At 47.8% G+C, this 17,767-nt stretch overlaps 1 long non-coding RNA gene across 1 annotated transcript in view; it reads right to left on the reverse strand.

Annotated features, from left to right (window-relative positions):
• Nucleotides 1-837: 837 nt before the first annotated feature.
• Nucleotides 838-17,767, reverse strand: part of LOC119468952 — a 68,861-nt gene continuing 51,931 nt past the window's right edge. The window contains exons 2-3 of the long non-coding RNA XR_005197764.1: nucleotides 9,892-10,072; nucleotides 838-1,214 (exon numbers count right to left, since the gene is read on the reverse strand). This is a non-coding gene — a long non-coding RNA (uncharacterized LOC119468952). The remainder of the gene's footprint in view (nucleotides 1,215-9,891; nucleotides 10,073-17,767) is intronic.

Here is a 17,767-nt window from a genome sequence, read left to right on the forward strand (position 1 = left end):
GACAGAGCAAGACTCCATCCTCTTCCCCACCAAAAAAAATTAATGCAAACAAAAATGTTCATGATGAACAAAATACTGAAACTGTAAATACAGAGAAGACCAATACTACTGATTTTTCTTTCACCTTTCAGTGTGAATTTTTTAAAATATTGCATGAAAATATGATCCTAATTACTGATACTTTTGGCACATGAATTTTAAACTTGAGGTGAGTGCCTCATTTAACTCACTCTAGTCCTGGCTGTGGATACAATCCACATAAACAGAAGTTCTTTGGGGTCCTCGATAATTTTTTTTTATATATAGAGAGTCTCACTCTTATCATTCAGGGTGGAGTGCAATGGCACAATCTCTGCTCACTGCAATGTCTGCCTCCTGGGTTCAAGCGATTCTCCTGCCTCAGCCTCTCGAGTAGCTAGGATTACAAGCACCTGCCACCACGCCTGGCTAATTTTTGTATTTTTAATAGAGACGGGGTTTCACCATGTTGGCCAAGCTGAGATGAAAACATTTGAGAGTCACTGATAAAAGGGATAATGTTCCTTCAGCTCAAACTATCCACATGGAGGGATTCTATTCTGAGGTACTGTTTCCATCACAAGGTGTGTGCAAATGAAGGGTTTAAAGGATCAGGTGTGGGGAAGGGGCCTAGTGTGCAGATCTCTCAGCTGGGTGCCTCCTGTGGTCCCACCCACTGGCATGCAAGAGATCTTCTCACTTTCCCACTTGAAAGCTTGCAATGGTATCCCACTGTGTGCTGAGCAAAAACCCACCTCTTCTCCATGGCTCGCCAGGCCCTGTGTGTCCTGGCCCTGTCTCTCACCTTTCTCCCCTAGTTGCTCTGCTTTCCCCACACTGGCGTCTTTCTGTTTCTTCAGCATGCTAAACTCCTTCTTACCTCAGGGATTTTGCACATGCTATTCCCTCTGCCTGGAACATCTTCCTCTTCGCCCTTCTCATGGTTTACCCTTCTCATTGCATCCTCTGAGTTTCAACTTGACTGTTGCCTCCAGGAAGGCTTCCCTGATCACACCATAGTAAGCAGGATTTCTCTGCCATCATCTCTCAACCTCTCATTTGCTTTCTTCATGGAAATCATCACCATGTATTTATATTTATTTGTTGGCATGGATGGTTCTCGTCTTTTTTCTCCATGAGACCATGAGCTCCTCCAGGGCAGGAAGTGTGACTCTTCCATCATGGGGACTCAGCACCTGGCCCAGCACCTGGCATGGAGGAGGCCCTTGCGAAGTGTTTGTTAAGCAAGTAAACAAATCCATTATGAATTAGTGAATGAATGAGTAAATGAATGAACGAATAAACAGAAAAGGCCTCTGACTGCTGATGCTCGGGCTCTCACCAGGAAACCCAAAGTAACACAAGCTGTTGGAAACATCAGTAACCATGGCTGGATGGTGTGTGGTTAAGTTGTAAGTGTTTGCCCACCACCCATCAGCGCTGATCAAATTGGAGGAGAGGGAGATGGGCTGCAGAAATCTTGGATGAGTTGGGGCTTGAACACAAGCCTCCAGGCCTTTGTGAAGGCAGGGTCCCCAGACTAATTTCTCTGAAGATTCGCATTGTATTCACTATTAGGGCTCAGCTCAAACAACCCGACTTCCTACGGCTCTTCCCTGACTCTCCTCAGGTCAGAACAAACCATCCTTGTTCTGGGTGTTCTTGTATTGGGATAACCACCCTTGTCTATCACTGATTTGAAGACATTAGCTTATAGAAATGTCCTGACAGTCTAGATGTTATCCCAATTTAGAGATGAGAAAAGTAAAGTCTCAGAAGAACCTACATTCCAGTGGAGGAGACTCATCATAGGCAAAATAAGCAAACCCATGTGTTGTGGGTGATAAGAGTTAAGGTGAAGAATGTTGCCGGGGAAGAGGAGTGGGGATCCCTCTGAGGGATCAAAGAGATGTGGATGCAAATTCCACCTAATAGTATCAGCTAAATTTCAGTTAACTGTTATCACTAACATGTAGTTAGCTATTGCTCCCAGGATGTCTGTTTCATGGCGACAGGGACTATGTCTGTTCACTTTCTGTCCCCAGCACCTAGAACACTGATCAACACCTAGTGGGTGCTCCATGTATGGTGTAAAGTGAATAAAGGCCTGTCTGCATCAGGCATTGTATATGAATTATCTTATTTAATCTCCATGGTCAGAGAGGTAAGGGTCATCATCCCCATTTTGTAGTTAAGGAAACGAGGGCACAGTGAAGTTAAAGGTTTACCCAAGAACACCCAGATAGTAAATGGTGGAACCATTGTGGTTCCTGCACCACTGCTGAGGGCTCTGTAGCACCTCTGTTGATTTTTCCCAACCCCATTATACAAATGGTACCACTGAGGCTCAAAGAGGTGAAGGGACTTGTCTAAGGCCTCGCAGTGCATCAGGAACAGTCAGGACTCAGCTCAAGAAAATGCCCCAAAGCCAGAACTCCAACCACACCATCTAAGACCAGGGAACAAGAGGACCATGAGAGTGAGGGCAGAAAAAAGGCTGGAAGATGTTCCAGAGACCTAGCACTTGACTGCTGGCATCTTTCCAGGCCAGTGCCCACCCCTCCTCTCCTGGCCTTCTCTTCCACCTCCCACCCTCCTGGATTCCTGCACCATCTTCTCTCTGGAGCTCCTGCCATGCCTGTTATCTTCTGTTGGTTCCTGGGAAAAGACTCTGAGATGGAGATTGGTGTACAGTGGGTTCCTACACCTGGAACGAATGTGGCCTTGGGCAGGGCAAGTCCCTACAGCTGAGGGCCATTCCCAGCAGCTGGCAGTCGCCTCAGCTGGGAAGGGTATCTGACGAGGGAATCCGCACTAGACCCCAGCCTCCTTTCCACCTGTCCACTGTTATCTGACAACAGGGATTATGCCACACTGGCTCACATTGGCGCAGCACTGTCTACCTCTCGGGCTCCCCACCACATGTGGTGTGTGGATTCCCTCATTTCATCCTCATGACAACCATGAGAGGGAGACCCTGTTATCCCCACTTTCCAGATGAGGAAATGAAGGCTCAGTGGGATGAAGAGCTTGCCCAGAGTCCCATGGCGCAAGAGTGCTGCAGCTGGGATTCTCACCCAAGCAGTGGGATCTATAGGTCTTATCTTGGTCCCTTGTAGAAACTCCTTCCTTTAATCCACTCAGCACTGAGTCCCCTGGAGTCAAAGTTCATAGTTCAGTGGGGAAGTCAAGACACATAAACTGGAACGATAACAAGGGGTGGTAAGTGCTGTGATGAGAGGTGACCCACAGGTGGGTGACAGGGATGTCCTGCCCAGGAAGGCAGGTGAGACAAAGGCAGTGAGTTCAGCCCCAGTGGATGAGGAGAGTGCTGCTGGAAAGATTGGGGCAGGGTGCGCTTCTAGGCAGTGGGGGCACAGGTACAAAGACAGAGAGGGTGAAAGAGAGAGGCCCTCCAGGAATAGGGGGTGGTTTCCTGAGATAGCATAGGGAGTTGGGCGAAGGAAAACAAGGTCATCAAGGTGGAGGGGCTCCAGGCTCAGGGCCCTGCATGACACAGCCCCTGCCCCTCCATGAATATTTGCTGAATGAATGAATGGTTGGGTGGGTGAATAAATGGCTGTTGGTGGAGGGTGGACTGGAGGTTACAGAAAGGGGCAGGGAGACCAGTAGGGAGTCCACAGCAAATGTCCAGGTGAGAGGAAATGGGCCCAACTTTGCAAGGACTACAGGACTGAAGTGATGTGAGACAGAAAGAGGGAAAGGAGCGGAACCCCACTGGGTGTGGTGACCTAGAGCTTCTATGGCACATCTCTCAGTGTCACCGTTTTCCCTCCATGCCCTGCGCCATGCTGCATCCCCTGCCTGGCGGCTTTTTCCTCTCTCCTCTGCATCTGCAAATCTTTCACTGGCTGCCCGAGCTCTGCTTCCTCTAGGAAGTCTTATTGACCAGTGCAGCTCTCCCTTACTCTGCTAGGTCACGTCCCATCCCCCTCACAGTTTAACCCCAGCCTTCTATTTGCAGGGGCCAATGTTCAAATTGCAACTCTGCAATTTTTTGAATGCCAGGCCAATAGGGAAGCATTTAATGCCCTTCAGCAGGGGTATGATGGGATAAATGTGGAGCCACGTATCCAGTACAGGTAGAACCTCTCTGCCCCCATATTGCCTCCTTGTTAGCCCTCTAAGGGCGGCATCTGGTAGAAATCTGGGCTTGGAGTTTGGATAATTGGAAACAGAAACAACAGGCTGGGGACAGTTCCTAAATTTTAATGGAGCAACTCTTCACAGAGGGGCTTGCAAAGACCTTAATTAAAGTTACCATCAGAACAAAGAGTCTCTGAAGCAGGAATTTGAACCCCATTGGAGCCCTGAATGCAGGGAACTGAGCCTGCATAAGGCAAATGAGTCCCCAAGGAAGAAGAGGCTCCGTCCTCAGCTTTCTGCCCTTGTCTGAGGGAAGCACCATGCCCTGCAGCTGACATTTACTGAGTTTGGATTTGCTGACTTTTTGGTTGTGGAAAACTGGCTCAGACAAAAAGGGGATTTGCTGGACTGAAAAGCCCAGGCTGGAACTACAGGTGCAACAGGATCTACGGCTCAAGTGATATTGCTGGGGTGGGGTTTCTCGTCATTTTTTTCTGCTCAGCATCCTTCGGGGCCCACTTTATTCCCAGAGTCTATGGAGGTAGGGTGCATAGGAAGAGTCTGTTGGACCAGTGTGGTCACACACCCACCCCGAACCAAAGAGCACAACACCCTCCCTGATTGGCTGAGGCTGGGAGGCATGCCCCAGATCACACTGACCAAAGAGTAGGAAAATGTTCCCCATCAGAAGTTGGTAGAATGGGGAATGGATTCTGAAGAAGTAAGCAATGAACATTTTCCATAAGGGCCTACTATTTGGTAAGCAGCTAGTAATTGCTTTGCCAATTTATAGTTGAAGAAACAGCTCAGAGAGGTAAAGTCACTCTCACAGCCGGGAAGTGGGCAATGCAAAGCTTGGAACAAACTCTGTCTCGTACTGGAGCCCAGGCTCTGAGGAGCTTCACAGTCCTGTTTTCCAGGCAACATCTTCACCCATGTCTGTTTTAGTCCAAGGCACAAAGCTGGTGTCAGATGGCTCTTGGATAACCCTGTGTGAGAAGGGCAGATAGATGGGGGAGTGTGGATGAATGGATGGATGAATGGATGAGCAGGAGGGGTGGATGTATGAGTAGGTAGAAGAATGGGTGGATTGCTGGCTGTATGGTTTACTGACTAGGTGGGTGAGTAAACTGGTAGATAGGTGGAAGAATGGGATGTATGGATAGGTGGGTGGATGCTTGGGTGAATAAATGAATGGGCAACTGAAAGGACAGGTGGAAGGTATGTGCGTGGCTAGATGGAGGGCGAATAGAATAATACTGACAGAAGCATTAACAATCGTGTCTAGCCTCTTGGCCCTCTCTTCCCAACTGCCTTTTCCCGTGGAAAAATTGAAAATCACAAGCCCGGGGAAGACATTCCCCTGTGGTCTGTTAATAGAGGCCCAGCAAGGCCAGCAGAGGCTGTCAGCTCACCCCCCGCTAGGACCCTGTCATTAGCCACACTCCCCAACCCTGCCCTTAGGTGGAAGTATGATCTGGTGGGCACTGAGGGGCTGGGCCCATCCAGGCCCCTTATTAAGCCTTATTAAGCCCACAGAAGGGGAGGAAGAAGGGGAGGAGGACTTTCACCCAAAGGTCAGCTGTTGGAAAAAGAAGGTACAGATGTTCTCTGGGGTGGTCGTCTACTCTCAGGTCACAAGGAATGTGAAAGTTTGCCTGGTCCAACCTGCTCTACCATCTTCTTGCAGGCTGAGAAACTGAGGCCCATACAGGAGAGAGGAGGGACACACACAAGTGAAGACAGAGCCAGATTCAAACTCCAGTCAGACTCACAGATCATAGCCCAGCCTCTCACTGAAACCTGCAGCCTCAGCATCAACAATGTGGAGGGAAAGGAATGGGCATGAATGGGGCTCCTGCTCCATGCCAGGCTCGTGGGCAAAGCATTTTCTTTTCATGGAGCCACTGGTCTCCTCTGTGTCCCCACTAGTAAAATGGAAGTCATGCCTGTCCTTTCATTAATTCAACATCTATAACACTGTGGGTCAAGCACTGGTCGAGGTGCTAGGAATATGACATTAACTAGCCAAACAGGGTTTCTGCTCTCAGAAAGCTTACTTTCTAGACGGTGATAGAGACAGACAAATAAGTAGATAAAATGCGATATGGAGAAAATTGAGTGGGGCTGTGAGATGTACAAGGATGGAAGGGACGTTCTTTGGATGAGATGGTTGGGGAGGGCCTCTCTGAGAAAGTGACCATGGTCAAGGTAATGAATTGTCCACCAAATCCATTGTCCCTTTTGCCAGTATATGGGTGAAGCCTGTGGCTTCAAGTGGCTGTCCAGGCAGGGTCAACATTTCCCAGCCCTATTTGCATGCAGGTTTGGCCATGTGACCAGCTCTTGCCAACAGAATGGGAGCAGAAGTGAAGACTGCCATGTCCAGACCTAGCTTTTGAGAATTGGGGAACTTCCTCCATGTTCTCGTTACTTTTCCCCTGGCTGAATTCAAATGACAACAACGTTCCAGGATAGAGGAGCCACAACATTAGAAGATCCTGGGGTCCCGCATCACCACATGGAGGAGAGCCAGTCATTGCCCTGGCACATGCATTTTGTGAGTGAGAAATAAACTTCAGGTGAGACCCAGAAGACATGTGATGAACTGGGTTAGGGCATTGCAGGCAGGGGAAATAGCATGTGCAAAAGACAGAAGGCAGAACTGACCTTGGGATGTTGGAACAGAAAGGATACCAGTGTGGCCAGAATAAATGGCACAAGAGGAGGAAATGAGATGAGACGTGCAGGCAGTGGCCTCAGTCAGGAATCTGCATTTCAGGGGACTCCAGGGGAGGTGGTGCCATTAGCAGGGGAGAAATACCATCTAGTTCATACTTGGAAAAGATCCCTCTGGCCACTGTGCAGAGAGGAGTTGGAAGGAGGAGGAATGGACACGGGACCAGAGAGGAGCCGGTGCAGTCATCCTGGCCCAGATGAGGCTGGGGACGTAAGAGTGAGTGAACAGAGTGGATTTGGATATATTTCCAAGGGCTTGCTGATGGGTTGTTTGTGGAAGGTGAAGGAAACCAAATAACCCACAAACCATTAAACAAAATCTAAAGCAGAAGCCAATATATATTAGCAAACACTTCAGGAATATCTGTCTAGTTTCTAATCTCTCTTCCCTGAGAACCTCCCACTCATGCCTATCTAATAACTCTACTTATCTGATAACTTGGTCCCTCCCCTGCCATAGCTGATGGAGCTGGAGATAGGTCCCTGATTGGGGCTCAGCCTATGAGATCATTCCTGGCTATGAGATCATTCCAGTGTGAGGCTGGATGGGGAATAGGCTGGGTCCTAGTACTCTCCTTGATAGAGATGGTGGGGTAGGGGGAAGGTCAGCAGCCTAGAAGCTGAGGAAGAATGAGGGCCCCAAGGACCATCTACCCACCCTATAGCAGGGGAAACAGCTGCAAGTAGAGTCAACTACCCTCAACCACAGCTGGAGCTGCCACCAGCCAAGTGTGGAAAGAGTTGGTCTTTGCAGAGCCCTGGACTGGCAGGGGAGTTGGTCTCCCAGGGCAGAAGATGGGAGGGGCCAGCTCCGATTCTGTGCCTCAGGTTGAGACATATGACCCTCTGGGTTCTGTCCATGTATGAGCCTAGATGAGTTATTCCCCTGGGAAGGAGGGAGGTGCTTCTCTTTCTCCATCTGTCAGGTAGCTGAGTATAACAGATTATATTAATATGGCTACAACCGTATTTCCATTCCCCTCTGCTCCTCGTGAACCCTGACACTCTTTATCAAGAGGGAGAGTTTATTACTCCTCCCCTGGAGCCTGGCAGGACTTTGTGACTGCCTTGATGAATAGAATGCAGCAGAGGTGACGTTGTGTGACTTCCAAGGCTGGGTAAGAAAAGGCAATACAGCTTCTCCCTGGCTCTTTGTCTTAAGACACTCACCCTGGGAACCCAGCCACCATGGTGTAAGGAAGCCCAGTCCACATGGAAAAGCCAGAGATTTATGTTCTGGCTGACATTTACCCAGCTGGAATCCCAGCCAATAGTTAGCATCAACTGCCAGACACGTGAGGGAATCAGTCCAGCCCCTGGCCATCGTCTTCCAACTGAGGCCCCAGACACCATGGAGCACAGACAAATCTACCCACTGAGCCCTTCTGGATTCCTGCCCCACACATATGTGAATGCAATGAATGACTGATACCACTGTGTTCAGGGGTCATGGGTAACGCAGCACTAGGTACTCAGAACTCTGACTCAGGCAGACTCTACCTCCATGACACCTTCTATGCTGAGCATCTGTTCCATTTCCCCACTGTCCTGAAATTTCCAGACAACCCTCTTTGACAAGCCAGGCTTGACCATGAGCTGGGGCCTCTCAGTGATCTTCCAAAGATCGGCCATGGAACAAGCCCAGCTGGGGAATTCACTCCCTGGTTCAAGAACCTTTGCTGACTCCCTATTTCCCCCCATATCAAATCTCAGCTCCTCTACTGGGTTTCCCAGGCCTGTCCTAATCTCCTCCATCTTCATGTCTCCCTGAAATGGGCCACAATTCCTCCCTCTGCAGTGTGTCAAGAGTAAGAGTAAGAAGGGGGTGTGGATGAGGTGAGGGGAATCGCAGGCTCTAGGAGGACTTTGAGAGCTGGGTCTGAAGCTTCAGAAGGCTGTTTTCACTCATTGAGTCCTAATGTGCACTGGGTTCTGTTTACAGTGCTGGGAATACCTAAACCCATGAGGATCATATTCTCTTCCACCTCAGGGCCTTTGCACCTGCCATTTTCCTTACCTAAGATCTATTTCCGAAGATTTGTGTACGCCTCATCCTTTATCCTTCCAGTCTTACCTTAGAAGGGCCTGCCTGGCCCCGCTCTCTGATCGCCCCCGTTACTAATTCTCTTTACTCTTTTTTTTTTTGAGATGGAGTCTCATTCTGTTGCCCAGGTTGGAGTATAATGGCACAATCTCAGCTTACTGCAACCTCTGCCTCCCAGGTTCAAGCATTCTCCTGTCTCAGCCTCCTGAGTAGCTGGGATTACAGGTGCATGCTGCAATGCCCAGCTAACTTTTTGTATTTTAGTAGAGACGGGTTTTCACCATATTGCCCAGGCTGGTCTTGAACTCCTGAGCTCAGGGAATCCACCCACCTCAGCCTCCCAAATTGGTAGGATTACAGGTGTGAGCCACCACGTGCAAGGTTCACCTTGGTCCCCAGCCCTCCTGCTGGTGTGAGTAAGCGTCAACCAGGACCTGGAGAGTAGAACCCGCCCAGAGAAGAACCCTTGCTTCTCTGCCTACCCCTGACCCCAGGCCAGAAGTGCTTTTGCCCCTGGACAAACCATGGTGGTTTTCCAAGCCACTGAGAGCCCCATAATCAGATGTCACCGGATCCTCCCGCCCTGGCTGCAGGGGCTGCAGTACCACTATGGCCAGAGCCATCCCCATGCGTGATTTCAACATCTGTAATACTTTCCCCTCTCCTTGTGGAATTCCCTCTCCAAATTCCTCCCGCTTCATTATTAGTATATATAAAAAATAAAAAAAATTAAACTGTCTTAATTATTTTCCATATTAGCTGACAGCCGGCTCCCATATGCCTGGGAGTGAGACCATACTTCCTGTCGCCCCCCCCCCGCCCCCTCTGCTGTTTGAAAACAACTAGCCCCAGACGAGCCTCAGTTACTGAAAACCCTCCATCTTACAACCTCCACTGCCTTGACTCCTTGGGGTCCTGCCTGGCTGATGTGGCCCAAGCCAAAAGCAAAGGAAGATTCTCTTACGTCCCCAAAAACTGCAGACCTCAGGCTGGGCTGATCAAGGTGCAAATCCCAGTGTCATCACCTACAAACTGGAACTCCACGAACTGCTTTGTCCAGTCCAAGAAAGGACACAAATTCTGGAGCAGATGGATCACAGTTCAAACTCCAGCTCTGTCACCTTGGGAGAGCCAGTTCACCACTCTGAGCCTGAGTTTCATCATCTGTAAAATGGCAGAAACAAGCACTTACCTCTCAGTGTCACAGTGACAAAGCAAGGAGACTTTGATAACAGTGAACATCCGCTGAGCCCACTGTGTGGCAGGCACTGGACAAAGCCCTCCCTGCCTCCTCCTCGTTTCCTCTGCACAATAACCTGCTTTGCAGACAGAAACACGGGGACTGAGAGATTAAAAATTTTCTCCAGGACAAAGAACAGGGAGGTGGAGGAGCATCCTGACCCAGCCCCAGCATTTTCAGTTCCATTCCAGAGCCTGACCCTTGGAGATACTCCACAAGTCCTCACCCCTTTCCTCCTGTTTCACCTTGGTCTTTCCCCCTGTCATGGTCTTGAGCATGGGCATCAGGGATTGGCAGCACTGTTGTGTCTGTCCCCACTGCCCAATCCTAGTGCTAGGGCTGTGAGCATCAGGAGGGAGGTAGGAGCCCATGGCCCATGCATGGCAGACTCAGGCGGCCCAGCACCTTGTGGCTACTCCTAAAAGCACAGACACTTGTATTGAAGAGAGGGGAGTTCTGGATTGAACTTGAACTGATTGAGAAGTCCCAAGCCAGAGAAGAAAGACTACTATGCCAGATCTCAAACTTGAAGGCTGTTTTTGTTTTTACTTAACTGAACCAAACTGATTTTTTTCTTTCCCCCAAAGAATCAGTTCTTAATAGAAGCCCTCATTATATCTCCTAGATTTTCAACCAAAATATCCAAAAAGAATTGGGCTAACATAGCTACACCATCTTGGAATATTTATATTTGTAGTGACATGTCATAAAGACGTCTAGTATTTGTCACCACTCTTGATCTAAACTCCAGTGGTTCTAGGTTCTCTATATTAAATATTCTTTCTGAACCATGTGCTTTGCCTATGTCACTTTTCATCCTTTCTGCAGCCCTTAGAGGGAGATATTATTCATCTTCATCTTACAGATGAGGAAACTGAGACTCAAAGTGGTTAAATGACCTGGAAGACAAGGTTCTGAATTTGAACATAGGTCTTAGCTGCAGAGCCATGTTATTGCTAACACAGCCTCTGTATGGTTCTCCAGAAGGCCCCTGATCCACAGAGAAACAACCCTGTCCCACAATCCCAGCTGACCCGATCCATGAACCCCCCTGCCTCCAGCCAGACTGGCCTCTGTCCTGAGACGGAGCATCATGTCCAGCTGCCTGTACTCTCATCGCAGTTTAGCCATTCACCAAGCATGAGAGCTCGAACAAGACCTTTACTCCTCAGCCTGTTTCCTCCTGTGTTGAGTAGAAATAAAATCCTCCATCTTCTCTGCTGGTCAATGAAGTGAAGCAATCATGTACCTAAAGTGCTGGGCATGGTGGCTCACACCTGTAATCCCAGCACTTTGGGAGGCTAAGGCAGGCGTATCACTTGAGCCTAGGAGTTCAAGACCAGCCTGGCCAACATGCAAAAACCCACCTCCACAAAAAATACAAAATCAACTGGGCTTGGTGGTGCATACCTGTGGCTACTCAGGAGGCTGAGGCATGAGAATTGCTTCAACCCAGGTGGCAGAGCTTGCAGTGAGCTGAGATGGCACCACTGCATTCCAGCCTGGGTGACAGAGCAACACTCTGTCTCAAAAACCAAAAACAACAACAAAAAAGTGCTAGCACAGAGGGGTTAGCATTCTTATTTTACTTCTAAACTCTCCAGCCTCAAACCAGTGTTAAGTGAGGTGCGTATAATAGGCGCTCAAGAATTACTCATTGATGATAAAAGCAAGCCTGGAACAATAAAAATAAGAGACTGAGCAGAAATATTACAAAACATTGGAAGTAGATCCCTCTGGGGTAGAATTATGGGTGATTTTTGTTGTCTTCTTTGTGATTTTTTTCCTATTTTCCAAACTCTCAGCTTGGAAGTATGCTATACTGTTTCCTAATTGTATGACGCTATGAACTATAAAATGCACTGTCAACCTAATAGCAGTTTTTGAGAGGAAAGAACAAAACTACTTCATTGGATTGTAAGACTTGTTCTGATTTTGGTAAAATTATACTCTACAGGGTTGGAGGAGTGGAGAGGTGTCTTAGAATCAAGGAAATACATTTGCAATCAAGTAATCAAAGTGGTGGTCTTGGAGGGAGGAGGCTGTTGTTGTTGTTGTTATTATTATTATTATTTTGAGATGAAGTCTTGCTCTGTCACCCAGGCTGGAGTGCAGTGGTGCAATCTCAGCTCACTGCAACTTCCTACCTCCTGGATTCAAGCAATTCTCCTGCCTCAACCTCCCGAGTAGCTTGGACTACAGGTGCACACCGCCACACCTGGCTGATTTTTTGTATTTTAGTAGAGACGGAGTTTCACCGTGTTGCCCAGGCCTGTCTTGAACTCCTGAGCTCAAGCAATCCTCCTGCCTCAGCCTCCCAAAGTGCTAGGATTACAGGCATGAACCACCATGCCCAGCCATAAAATTATTTTTAAAAGGAGGAAGAGGAGACAGCCAATTTTCATTGCTTCCAGAACCCTGGAACACCAGCTTAGCCTTGCCAGCACATCCAGCTCACCTGGAGTACTTGAAATGAAATAAGGATGCCCAGGCCCTGTCCCGGTCTGAATGACCCAGCATCTCTGGGCTGGGGCCTGGGAGTCTATGTTTTAAGTGGACAGAGCAGACCCTGGGCGCTGCGTAGTAAACAAATCTCATCCACTTTCTGTTTTGGCCTACAGATGGGGAAATCAGAAGTCCAACCAGGGGAGGTGTTTAGCACTCTCCTGCCTGAATGGTGAGAGCAACCAATCTCTTCCTTCACCCCAGGGGCCTTTCTCAGCCCCTGTCAGCATCTTACCTCTCCCAGTCCTAGCCTCCTCCCCAGCCTTGCTCTGCCAGCCTGGAGCTCTTTCTTCCTTTTCTCCCTAAGGGAGTGTCCCCTGTTCTTAATTAGGGAGATTCTGGATATTTTTGTCTCTTCGAATACTGCATTCTGTTGCCAGCAAATAACGTTAAATAGAAAAAATATGCCCCAAATTAAACTAGAAAACAGAAAATAAATAGGAAGGGGTTGGGCTGAGTGTCAGCCTGCTCTCAGTGGAGAGGGTGGACTCTGAGTCTCCTTTCCTGCATCTCTGCAACGGAGACGATCACAGCACCCACCTTCTGGGGTGCTGTGCAGATCAGACAAGAAAAGGCATGCAGTGCACTTTGCACAGGGCGTCTAAGTGTCCATTAATATCCAAAGTTACTGGGCATACTCACTGCTTGGATTTTGAGATAATTGCATAGAGAAAATGTCAAGGGACTCAAAGTCCCCCAGTTGACATTTCTCTACCAAGAGCTAGTTTATAACATAAGGCCAGATGTCATTTTCTTAATAGGTACGATTTTAAGAGCATCTCTCCACCTTCTTCCTTACCCTAATCCAACTGTTCACAGCTGAAAGAGTGACTTTCCAAAAGCCTAACTCAGATCATATGATTCTTTGCCTCTGAAATTTTCCAGAGTTCTCCATTGTCTACGAAATGCCAGCCTCAGAGCCCTTCAGGATACGGGCCATGCAGGGTCTCAAATTTCAAATTCCATCTTCCTCTACCTTCCTCCCATTGCCCTCCAGCCACACTGACCTGCCTCTTGGTCCCCAAATGGATGTCCACTTCATTTTTCCCTAATTGGAAGCCAGGTGCAGAGAATTAGGTTAATCACATGCCTTAGCTCCAGTCACATTTTCGTCACCAGAGTGAGACCCCTCCCTTATTTTATGTGTCCCTTTCATACCTCATCCCTACTCTCATACCTCCCTCATGTGGACACCCTCCTAATGTGTTCGGCATGTGTCTTTAAACACGTGCCCTCAGAAAATGTGCAGTGTTGTTGTCTGTGTGTATGATTTTAATTTACATAAATGTTATTCATATCATGGCTTCTTACCTTTTTTCCTTGACATTGTCTTGAGATCTAGCCTGCATATATGTGGAATCATCACTTCCAACTGCGGAGGAGTCAGCCACAGTGGGCGTCCTCTGTGCTTCCCTGCCCATCGTCCTGGTGCTGGTGGCCTAGGCTACCTCTGACTCCCTACAACAAACCTCTGCCTGCGTGTTATGGAAGAGAACACAATGGCAGCTCCTGCTTATTGCTTAACCAGCTGTTGTTTAGTGACAAGTGGCAGATGCCTCACTCAAGTGGATTTAGACACAGAGACAAAGAAAGTGTAGATGTAGGTGTTCATAGCTCCTTAGGCAGCTATCTCTCTTCATCCCAGCAACTCCAAGATCCCAGCCTCCCACCTTGGCAACTGCAGGGGAAAAGAATCTCCTGAAGCAGTCCCAGGTGACTTTCTAGACCATAGCCTTTGTGCTGCTTCTTTAATGGTGGGACCTGGTTTTTTCCTGGCTTCAGCCTTCCCAGATCCATGTGTTTCAGAGGAAGTGAACTCCAGTCTCAGCGGTGTTATGGACGGAATTTGGAATTGTGTTGAAGCCCTAAACCCCAATGTGGCTGTATTAGAAGACATGGTCTGATGGGAGGTCTAAAGGAGGTCATAAGGGTGCTATCCAACAGGACCAGTGTCCTTATAAGAGGAAGAGACATCAGAGCACTCTCTTCACATAGACACACAGAGGAGAGGCCACATGAGGACGCAGTGAGAAGGTGGCCATCTACAGGCCTGAAAGGCCTCACTAGAAATCAAGCCTGAGGACACCTTGATCTTGGATTTCCAGCCTCCAGAACTATAAGGAAATAAATTTCTGTTGCTTAAGCCACCCAGTATATAGTATTTTGTTATGGTAGCCCAAGCAGACTAATACAGGGATTGAACCATGATTGGTCTAAGGCAATATTTCTCAATTTTTTTCATTATTATTCCTCATTACTGACCTCCTAAAGAGTTGTTTTAAGAATTTTTTTCTCCTAAGAGAAAATATATACCCCCAATTCTCAGTCCAGTATATATATATTTCGTGCTTCCCATGAAATATATATACTACAGACATATCTATTTATGTAGTGCGGTTTCTGGGAGGGTCACAAACTATTGTCACATTGAAGATTTTGTCATACCTTACTCTAAGCTAATTTTTATAGCCTTAGGAGCAATATTGCCCCACTGAGAATGCACTGCCTAAGGCAATGCACTTGGCCTATGATTGGTTAGAACATGGGCATGTGAGGCTAATGTAGATCATGGATGTGAATACCACAGAGGAGGAAATCGTCCCTTTTTCACCTTTGGTCTTTATCATGGCTGGACATGAGGCCTGGATCTGCAGCAGCTATTTTGTGACTATGAGGACAAGTTTGTATGCTTTAAATGGGCAACTAGTAGATAAAACCTAGGCCATATATATATATATATATATATACACACACACACAAACACACACACACGCATATATATGTGTGTATATACATACGTGTGTGTGTGTATATATATATATATATATATATGTGTGTATTTTAGATGGAGTTTCATACTTGTCACCCCAGCTGAAGTTGAATGGCAAAAATCTCTGTTCACTGAAACCTCGCTACCCAGGTTCAAGTGATTCTTCTGCCTCAGACTCCCAAGTAGCTGGGATTACAGGCACCTGCCACTACGCCCAGCTAATTTTTGTATTTTTAATAAAGACAGGGTTTCGCCATGTTGGCCAGGCTTGTCTCAAACTCCTGACCTCAAGTAATCCACCCGCCTCGTCCTCCCAAAGTGTTAGGATTATAGGCGTGAGCCACTGGACCTGGCCCATTGATCAAATTCTTGAGCAATGAAAGTAACCAGCCCTGAAGCTGCCCTGCCACAAACTCCCCCTTATGTGAAATGATGCATTCTCACATTTCAGCCTGTTCAGCTGTGTAGTTTTTGTAATTGCAGCTGAAGACATTCTAACAGATTCTGTTCCTTTTCCCATAAGTTGTACCAAATCTCCTGAGTCAAACTGGCAGTGATGGGCCTGGTTAGTCCACAAGCTCAGCCCCAAACCAATCTTGTGGCCAAACTTGAATCTTGTGCCTACCCACCTTTGTAGCTCAGGGGTGGGAAGGGGTCAACCCTACCTGGACTGAGAGTTGGGGGCTGTTCCTCAGAGGGAAATCAGGGAGATATTTCCCAAAGGGATTGTGGATGCTGAGAGGGCAGACAGCTGCGTTCCACACTCACACCATCCCTTCTACATGAAATACCCCATCTCCAGCCCAACATACTCCCCCTAGTACAGCTCAGCATCTTCCTCTTCCGAAAGGTCTCCCCAAGGCCATGTTGAATTTATCCCTTCTCTTCCAGATTGTGCTCAATGGGGCATTTGTAGTCTACCTCTGTTCTTAAGAGGCCAGTCTTCATGGCATGCAATCATTCATGAATCTATCTATCCTTCAATCTTAATTAGCACTTTCTGTGGCCATCCCCAGGCCTTGGGGTGCTAAGCAAGAATAAGGCATAATTTCCATCCTCAAGGATCTCACAGTCCAGGGGAGGAAGCAAAACTCATAGGCATTCATTCAACTCACATTTACTCTCCGCACAGAGATGAGTAAAATATTCCATCTCCTCAAGGAAAGGGGGAACTCCCAAGCTAATGGGGCAGACAGATGAAGAACAACTACAATGTGTAATGAGGTGACAGAAGCCACCACCCATTGCTCTGACTACAAGGAAACAACAAGATGCCTTAGACTCTCTTGGCCAAGGAAAGACACACTGGCCATGTGAATGCCATGTGAGCTGGCATCATTTCTCTGGGATGGGGTGCAGTGGAGGCTTTTGAGGCCTGACAGGCTTCCTTCACCTTACTCCACTGTTTGCCAAGCTCGTGCCTGGGGGACTTGTATGTGTAAGGAGACCTGGATCTTGCAGAATTAGAGGTGAAACAGCTAATATCTGACCTCCAGGAGTCAGAATTAGTGTTGCAGGTTGGGTTCTATGCAGACATACACAAAGACAGAGTTTGACTGCAAGGTGTTTATTAGGGATCAATATCTGCAAAAGAACAGGGGAGGAATTAGGATTGAGCAAGAGGAGATATACTTAACTGCATTGTGACCCAGTAGAGCCTTTGTCAATGTGGTGAGGAAGTTGGGAGCAAGAATTATCCCTCAATGGATACCCCATTTTACATGATGTCATTATTACGAATTGCATGCCTGTATCAAAACTTGTGTACCCCACAAATATATATACCTACTACACACCCACAAAAATTAAAAATTAAAAAGAGTTATGCCTCGGAGTATCCCAAAAGAGACCAAAATATCCAGACTTTTGTCTCAACCCCTTCATTCTGATAGTTCACTATTCACCACAGACAGGCTGCCCCAGGAAGGGCATGGCCTGGGATGACGTGGCCTTCTCAAGCTGAGGCTAAGCTTGAAGGGGCTGATGCTGAAGGCTCTCTGCTGACCATGCTTCCCTGGCCTTCAGTTGTCAAGTCCTTCAGGGTCAGCTCAGTTCTGAGTGCCACTTTACTTGGGGTCACTTCTTTGATTCCGAGCAGCTCAACATAATGGCAGCCACAGTTAGGAAGGCCTGTTCTGGTGGATCAAGGTGGCCCAAGCTAAGGTCTGGAGGGAAGAAAAGAAGTCTCCGCTCAAGAAAAGAAGTCTCTGCTGTCCCTCCACCGCATTCACACTCAGGGCCAAAGGTTCTTGGAGAGGGTTTTAGGTGGGCACATTATGGGCTGAAGCTAAAAATCTCTTTGAACCAGCTCACACTTGTACAGAAATGATGCTGTGATGACTAA

This window comes from Cebus imitator, unplaced genomic scaffold (assembly GCF_001604975.1).
Source record: "Cebus imitator isolate Cc_AM_T3 unplaced genomic scaffold, Cebus_imitator-1.0 Scaffold18, whole genome shotgun sequence".
NCBI lineage: Eukaryota > Metazoa > Chordata > Mammalia > Primates > Cebidae > Cebus > Cebus imitator.